Genomic DNA, 8,650 nt, shown 5'->3' with positions numbered 1-8,650 from the left:
CGCCAACGCAAGCCAGCAGAACCTGGCCTGTGGGTCCCCACAGCAGGAAGTCCAGGGACACAGCGCCACAAATCAAAAGATGCCCTGGTAGATTCTCTGACCAGTTCTGAAAGCTGCTTCCCCCTAACAGGACCCGGCTACCTGCCCTGCCACAGAGGTGAATGCTCTCTCTGGAGTCATTGGAGCTGAACCCACTTATGCCAGTGGTGAATTTGGCCCAGGACATTTAGAGCATATTTCATTTGTTCCCATTTATAACTCTCAAGCTGTGGGGAGGGTGGACCAGCCTCTGCGTGGCCCCCAGGGAGAGAAGGCTGAACATGCAGATGCCCAGCGCACTGTTCTAGCTGAGCTACAGAACAGACCCATCCCTCTACCTCTAGACACTGGAGGCACAAGCCTGCCTGTAACCATGCAGGTACATACATGGGGAAGTGAAGTAGAGACCACACAGTCAGCACATGAGCTGGGGCGTGCCCTGGGGCAGACACATGCTCACATGGGAATTCAGAGCTTTAAGGAGGCTAGACTCAGGCCCTCCTGCTCCAAAAGCCCAGGCCCGTACCATTTGAGCTAAAGGAAAATCCCATTTCCTAGCTGCAAGGCTTAGTTCTGACAACACTCGAGCAGGTCTGATCATATCCCAGCCGGGAGATGCACAGTAATATACTCTGTGTGCATTGTCCTCCCTTGGCACGTGGCGCAGAAATATCCGGGAAATGCAACATGGTACATTCCCTGAATCCCAGGGGTGTGGTCTTAAGGAAAAGGGAGGTGGATCACCCTAAATTCAGCAAGCGCATACGCTGCCATCCACAGCCAGTGCAAGATGGCGTCTTTGTTCCTGTGGAAGCAGCAGTAACAACTCCCTGCATCACATGGAGCCAGGCCTGTGAAAGAAGGAATTGTATGGCACTGTGTGTACCCAATAGCATATCTGACTACCTGAGATGCATTGTCAGAATCTGCACCAAAGTATCTAGAGCCAGATTTTCAGCTGGTGCAAACTGATATAACTCAATTAACATCAAAAAAAGAACAGGAGTACTTGTGGCACCTTAAAGACTAACAAATTTATTTTAGCATGAGCTTTCGTGAGCTGCAGCTCACTTCTTCGGATGCATAGAATGGAACACACAGACAGGGGATATTTATACATACAGAGAACATGAAAAGGTGGAAGTATGCATACCAACAGGCAGAGTCTAATCAATTGAGATGAGCTATCGTCAGCAGGAGGAAAAAAAACTTTTTGAAGTGATAATTAAGATGGCCCATAGAAGGTGTGAGGAGAACTTAACATAGGGAAATAGATTCAATTGGTGTAATGACCCAACCATTCCCAGTCTTTGTTTAGGCCACAGTTAATAGTATCTAGTTTGCATATTAATTCAAGTTCAGCAGTTTCTCTTTGGAGTCTGTTTTTGAAGTTTTTTTGTTGCAAAATTGCCACCTTCAAGTCTGTCACTGAGTGGTTAGAGAGGTTGAAGTGTTCTCCCACTGGTTTTTGAATGTTATGATTCCTGATGTCAGATTTGTGTCCATTTATTCTTTTGCGTAGAGACTGTCCGGTTTGGCCAATGTACATGGCAGAGGGGCATTGCTGGCACATGATGGCATATATCACGTTGGTAGATGTGCAGGTGTACGAGCCCCTGATGGCGTGTCTGATGTGATTAGGTCCTATGATGGTGTCACTTGAATGGATATGTGGACAGAGCTGGCATCGGGCTTTCTTGCAAGGATAGGTTCCTGGGTTAGTGTTTATGTTGCATGGTGTGCGGTTGCTGGTGAGTATTTGCTTCAGGTTGGGAGGCTGTCTATAAGCGAGGACTGGCCTGTCTCCCAAGATCTGTGAGAGTGAGGGATCATCTTTAAGGATAGGTTGTAAATCTTTGATGATGCGCTGGAGAGGTTTTAGTTGGGGGCTGTAGGAATGGTTGGGTCATTACACCAATTGAATCTATTTCCCTATGTTAAGTTCTCCTCACACCCTCTATGGGCCATCTTAATTATCACTTCAAAAAGTTTTTTTTCCTCCTGCTGACGATAGCTCATCTCAATTGATTAGACTCTGCCTGTTGGTATGCATACTTCCACCTTTTCATGTTCTCTGTATGTATAAATATCCCCTGTCTGTGTGTTCCATTCTATGCATCCGAAGAAGTGAGCTGCAGCTCACGAAAGCTCATGCTAAAATAAATTTGTTAGTCTTTAAGGTGCCACAAGTACTCCTGTTCTTTTTGCGGATACAGACTAACACGGCTGCTACTCTGAAACCTGTCAATTAACATCAGTGGAGCTATACTGATTTGCACTAGCTGAGGATCTGGCCCCTACTGTTTAACTTACTCATCTGTGCATTGGGTGAATTCCACCATCTCTTTACAGGGCCACCTCCCTGTGGCCGAGAGCATGACAGAAGCAAGAATCTGCCTTTTCCAGCTTCTTTCTCTCCACATGGCAGGCCTGCAGTTACCCATAGAAAAGGATATGGTTGAGTACAGGCTGGGCAGAGGCCAGGAGATGTCATGCTGAGGAGGCTCATTGCTAGGGCCCCACACTGCTTTGCTGTGGCTTGAGGGAGGTAAGTCGTCTGAAGAGCTCTCGGTGCATGCAATAGTCTGTGATTCATGTAGGCTGCTCCCGGCTGTGACAGATCGGGCTGCCCAGGGAACACAACCTTTAACAGCACATTCCAAGTCAAACACGGAACTTTGCTTTATACTTAGAGGTGATTATTAATATTTTTTACCTCTGTGCCCTAGCTGTCCTGGGCATGGGAGAGCTATAGGAATCCCGAGCTGTATTGTCAGGGGCTGTAGTCGATAAGTTAACCAGCATTCTTTGGATTTGGCTAGTTCCCTGCTGTAATGCTAATGTGTATATATATCATCTGAGACATCTCACAATGAGACATAAACAGGGACAAAGCCACCTGCTGGCCGGCTGGGAGATCAGGGCCTGAACTTGCATTCGTAAGTCATTTATCCATTTTTTAAAAAAGGATTCTGGTCAGATGATTCAACTTTCATTCAAACATCAATCAGTTCAAAGCCACCCATTTATCCGGGACCCCCGGTGCCTGGCATGGAGGTGAAACACAAATCCAAGTGACATCCAGCTGAGCATGCTATAATATACCAGATTAAACAGAGCCTAATGCTTCCAAGCTGGTATCATGCACCCTCTCTCAACAGGCTAGATGGGCTTGTCCTTGGCAAGATCAACATCCCCAGAGGTGCAATAGTAGATGTGAGGGGAGAGAGGTTTTCTTTTCTGGAATTCACCGCTCAAGGTATGCATTTGCTGTGTTTCTTACAGATTCCTGGTTCCTCCTGTTCCTTCGTTACTCGCATACATCCATCCCTGGTGTCTGATGAATTCAGCCCAATGTTTTTAAAATACCCGTCTAGAAAATCAGAACTGTAATGTTGTAGAGCATCTAGCTTAATCTATCTATGTTACTTATATGCCCTCCGTTACCATAGTATTTGAGCATGTCATGGTCTTTAATGCATTTATATTTAGTAGGGAACTGGAGCATAGAGAGACTGAGTGATTTACTCAGGGACATGCAGGAAGTCAGTGGCAAAGCAGGGAATTGAACACAGGTCTCCAAGTCCTGGTGCTCTAACCATTGGACCATTCTTCCTTTAAACAGGGCCTAGTTACTGACTGGGACCTTTAAATGCTACCACAATACAAATGGATAATAACAAAAAATGAATATTCCCCAATTAGGATGTTGTTTTGTATGTGGAAAAAGTAATAGGGGATAAATACTCTAACTTGTTCCACTCCAAGATATGCTACATAGGCTTGGAAAGAGATTTTTATTGATAAATGTTGGTAAATATCAGTTTCACCATATACACATAAACTGACAAAAATATTTTTATTGATGATAGAAATTTACAGATAGTAAGAAAAATGCTGCTTGAGAACTTATTAAAGTTTGCTTTAAGGATATTTACTTTGTATATGTTAACATGTGATGTTGACAGTTTATGTTTTAAAGTTAGAAAGCTTTAACTTTTGGAATCTCAACACCTACTATCATTAAATAACTATTGTCTGACACACTCTCTCATAATTTCCAGCAACTGAAAATTTAAAGTGATAAAACATTTTTTTAAATCCTTAAAACCCATACTTTCACACAACTGCGAACATGTACATTGATAACACTAGAAAAAAGCTTAAAAATAAACTTTGATATCTGTTTAAAATATAAAAAATAAAAATTGAATTCTGCCATGCCTATATATCCATTATTATTATTACAACGGCACAACAGGGCAAGTCACTCTGCCCTGGAAAATCATTCATTGTTCTCTGTTATTTTGCATAGTTGTTCCATAGACAGATTTCCTGCCCCCAAAGCTTCTAGTCCATTAATGGCATCAGGCATCAGACAAAGAAGGCAGGAGGAGAGCAATAAAACAACATGCAGCAGAGGGGTTAAGCTAAGCACACATCTTGCAACGCCACAGTATTTGTGCTTGTTTGTTTGAAGTTAACCCAATGGGACACAGCGGGAATGATCAGGGCAAGGCCTGAGTGGTAATGACAGCATTATAAAAGGATTACTTTCAGATCTGTTTTACAGACCCGTCTCAAAGGAACTCCCAGAAGTCAGCTCTGTGACCCAACACGCCCCTCAGACAGGGCTTGTTAGTACTGCCTTCCAGACCCACTTCTATTCTCAGTCAAATCTGGGCTCTGCATGGGACTTTTCTCTGAACCCATCACTGTCCTCAGTCAAGTCTGGCTGGTACCCCTGGGTTCTCTGAGGACAGAGTGTGGAATTTCCGTGCATCTTAAACCCATGCATGGGCCTGATAAATAACAGCTCCATGATAGCACAGAGCCAGAGCTATCGCTCCACCAACTCCCTTCTTCAGATTCCCCCTTCGACTGGATCAGGAGTCTATAACCTGGAGGAAAGCAAGGAAGGCAGAACAGCCACACTGTGTGGTTAAAAGGAAAAACAGACTGTGCACCATCAGGGGAATCCGAGTCTTTACATGACAGCATACAGCCACTTTTCTTGTGCTGGTCTCTGCAGATTGCTGCTGGCTCACACAGTGGAGAGTAAAAATTGCACAACAACTTGGGAAACTGCCCCTGTCCAACAGAAACAGGTGCCTCCCTTTTCTACATCCACAGCAGCCGATAATGTCTGAGATTGAGGCTTCTTGTTACACTGCCACCTGATGGAGGACTTTGAGATCATATATCAGGGATCAGCAACCTTTGGCATGTGGCCCTTCAGGGAAAGCCGCTGACTTGCCAGGACAGTTTGTTTACCTGCAGCATTTGCTGGTTCGGCCGATCGCAGCTCCTATGGGCCATAGTTCATCGCTCCAGGCCAATGGGGTCTGCGGGAAGCAGCGCAGGCCGAGGGATATGCTGGCCGCCGCTTCCCCACAGCCCCCACTGGCATGGAGCAGTGAACGACGGCCCGTGGGAGCCATGATCGGCCGAACCTGTGGATGCTGCACGTAAACACACCGTCCTGGCCCACCAGCAGATTTCCCTGCCAGGCCGCGTGCCAAAGGTTGCCAATCCCTGTCATACATCTAGCCTCCAGTTATGGTAGTAACCCAACAGCACGAAGTGAATGTACCTGATGACGTGTTCCCGGGCACTGTATTGATTCATTGGACTAACTACATGCAGCAAAGCAGCATTTACAGACGTCATCCATACACTCTCCTGCATTTCTATAGCTCCCTCCACGTGAGGATCTCAAAGCACTTGTGCAAATATGAATGGTCACAATACCCTTGTCACGTAGGTAAATACCATCACCCTTTGTTAAGGATAAGAGGACTGAGATGCAGACAGGTGAAGTGACTGTGCCAAGGTTATACAATGGGTAAGTGACAAAGCCAGGTATAGAACTCAGATTTCCTGACTCCCACTCTAGAGTTTTAACTATCCACACAGGCTTTAATAAAACTTAGTCATGGTTTCTTAAAGCAGGGAAGCCCATGAATGCCTGCTAGGGTTAAGCAATGGCTCCTGGCACAGCTGTGTTTCTGCTGGGGTCACTAGTTTGTGATGCACCTAATAAAAATTTGTTCCATGCCTGCCTCATGCTGGGGCATGACCCACTGGCAATAGAAGGAACGGGAAGGATCTAGACACTCACAAGAATAACGTTCACCCAGGTCTGGCAAAGGAATACACCTTGCTGTTTGACTTTAAATAAAGCAGCAGCTATTGTATCTCCCCCTCGGCAGAGGTGGTCTCCTGCCTCCCCTTGGCTGGTTGCACAACACTGTGCTTAGATGGTGTTTTCATTCATTGATGCTGCACAGCATGGAGTCAAGCAGCCTCAGCTTGGTGGGGGGTGACGCTCCTCCTCTTTCCACAGCACCATCATGAAAACAAAGTACACAGGAGATAGCATGAAAAATCAGCCTCTGCAGTAGCAGAGATTCTTTGGGCAAGCTCATGGTGTCTAGTTCTCCCCAGATACCAGGAGAGCATGAGGTGAGACCCACAGAATGGGGGCAGGGGAGAGCGAAGGTCCATTCAGTCTTTTCCTCCACATTCAGAGACCAAATCATCCCACTCCCCAACCCCCAAAGAGCTGCTCTTGTCTGGACACCATCCTGCCCCCTCCTTCACTCCCACTTGTGTTCTGGCTAATCTAGTACACAGCAATAGAGCTCTTCTCTCTGTTGTAGGATGGCCCTTTATTTCCTGTCCAGAGACTGGGGCTGCTTTTGAACTTAAATAATTAAGGGCCAGATTTCCAGCAATCTTCGTTGTCTGCACAAAGAATATTTAGGGGCACATCCCTCTCCATCTACGCATGCAGGATCCTGCTTTGCACGTAAAGAATCCTGCATTTGGCACACAAATGCTGTCGGTTTTACACACAAACAGTTGTACCCTCAAGTCCTGCAGTTGCAGTTCAAGGTGGTCAGAGCAAAATTTGGATCCTAAAACTTAAGAAAAAGACATGTCTGGTGTGAATAGGAATTAGGTTTTGATTCTGTTTCCTGTTTACGACATTGATTATATAAAGTTGGTAAGAAAATATCATAGATTTGATTTTTATAACTGATTTTTAAATTGAATGTGATAAACTGGATTTTTTCTTTAATAGGTGGGAGGACACCAAAACAGAAATGGATAGTCAGTGTCTCTGGCGCTGAATAGCTCTGTCATAATAACTCTCCCCCTGCTGTCACAGAGCGGAGACAATTACAGTAATCATGTGGCCTTGTCCCCTTTCCTTTCAACTTCCTGATGTATTATTGCATCTCGCTGCTTTACAGCAGGCAAAAAGGCAAAGATAAAGGCTGCTGCTGAAATAAAATTTTCTAATTTAATGTTCAGTAGAAAGGGCAGAAAAAAACCCAATACTGTTTTGGCCACAGCTTCACATCTCCCTCTTCCTCCTCACGTTGGAGAATGCAAAATGATCATATTACTAGAGCTGTACATCCTGATTTGACAGCATGTACTTATTTTTAAGAGTGACAATATCCCACAGCATCACTGAGTATATGCTGGCTTTGACTGAAGCACACATCTCATAGGGTCTGGTTCTGCCCTCCATACTTATGTTCGGTAGTACCTTACTCTGCAGGTGTATCTGTGCCTGCTCTGGGTCCAGTGGGAACTTATATTCCACACACTCACATTTAGTATTGTTTAATTGTGATTATTAGCATCAATTTTATAAAATAAGGAGGGCACAGCATGGAGCCACAATGGAAGACCAAGTTTATGTGGAGCTTCTCTCCAGTATAGCATTTGACTAGGGTGTGGGACAAGCAGAGCTGAGCAAATCATTTGCAACAAGTAATTTCTGAAAGGGATTTTAACCTCTTCCCTTTGCGAGTGTCTGTGAGCAGATGGTGTATGCCATGAAGCCTGCAAAATCTTGACAATATTTAGGCTGCTAATGTGCAGAGACCACCACTTGCCATGCTGACAAATATTGTCTTATTGTTTACTTGTATTCCCCTGTCTGTCTCTATATCTGTTGTCTCTCGATTTATAAAGATTATAAACCCCTTGTGGCAGGAACCAGCTTTTTGTTCTGTTTCTACAGCTCCTCGCACAATGGGGTCCTGGTCTATGATTAGTGTCCTGAGGCACCAGGGGAATACAAATAATAAATAACTCCTCTGATAAAATCATTATCTGAATGTATTCAATTAAAATAGTTCAGAATTTTTTACTCTTATCGCTGGGTCATGAATATGCAAATTATTTGGTGTCTTTCTGAAAGTCCCAGGTCCTGATATCAGGCAATTACATGAAAATGCCAATTTTTATTTTTTTTTCTTCTTTTTTTAACCAAAGTTTCTAGCCCTTGTGGTTGTGGAGCAAACTTGAAAAGATTACTCTTAAAGGGTTAAAAACCAGCAGGCAAATAAAACGAACTCAGCATGTTTTGTTTTACTCTCGTGACTTTGCGGGTTCTGGGGCGTGTTGTTTTTGAACGCTTGGTGCCAGCGATCCTATAGCGCGGAGTGATTTGGGGGATGGAAAGTGCACTGAAGAGGAAATCTCTTGTCCAGGGAGCCTATTTCAAGTGGAAAGGCCTTTTTCTCCCCGGATTTACACCACCCTGTAATCCATGCCTTCAACACGACTGTAGGCGGGGTGAGAGTGGGCA

Source organism: Mauremys mutica, chromosome 8 (assembly GCF_020497125.1).
Source record: "Mauremys mutica isolate MM-2020 ecotype Southern chromosome 8, ASM2049712v1, whole genome shotgun sequence".
Lineage (NCBI taxonomy): Eukaryota > Metazoa > Chordata > Testudines > Geoemydidae > Mauremys > Mauremys mutica.
The sequence above is the reverse complement of the archived record's forward strand: the minus strand, read 5'-3'. Positions refer to the sequence as shown.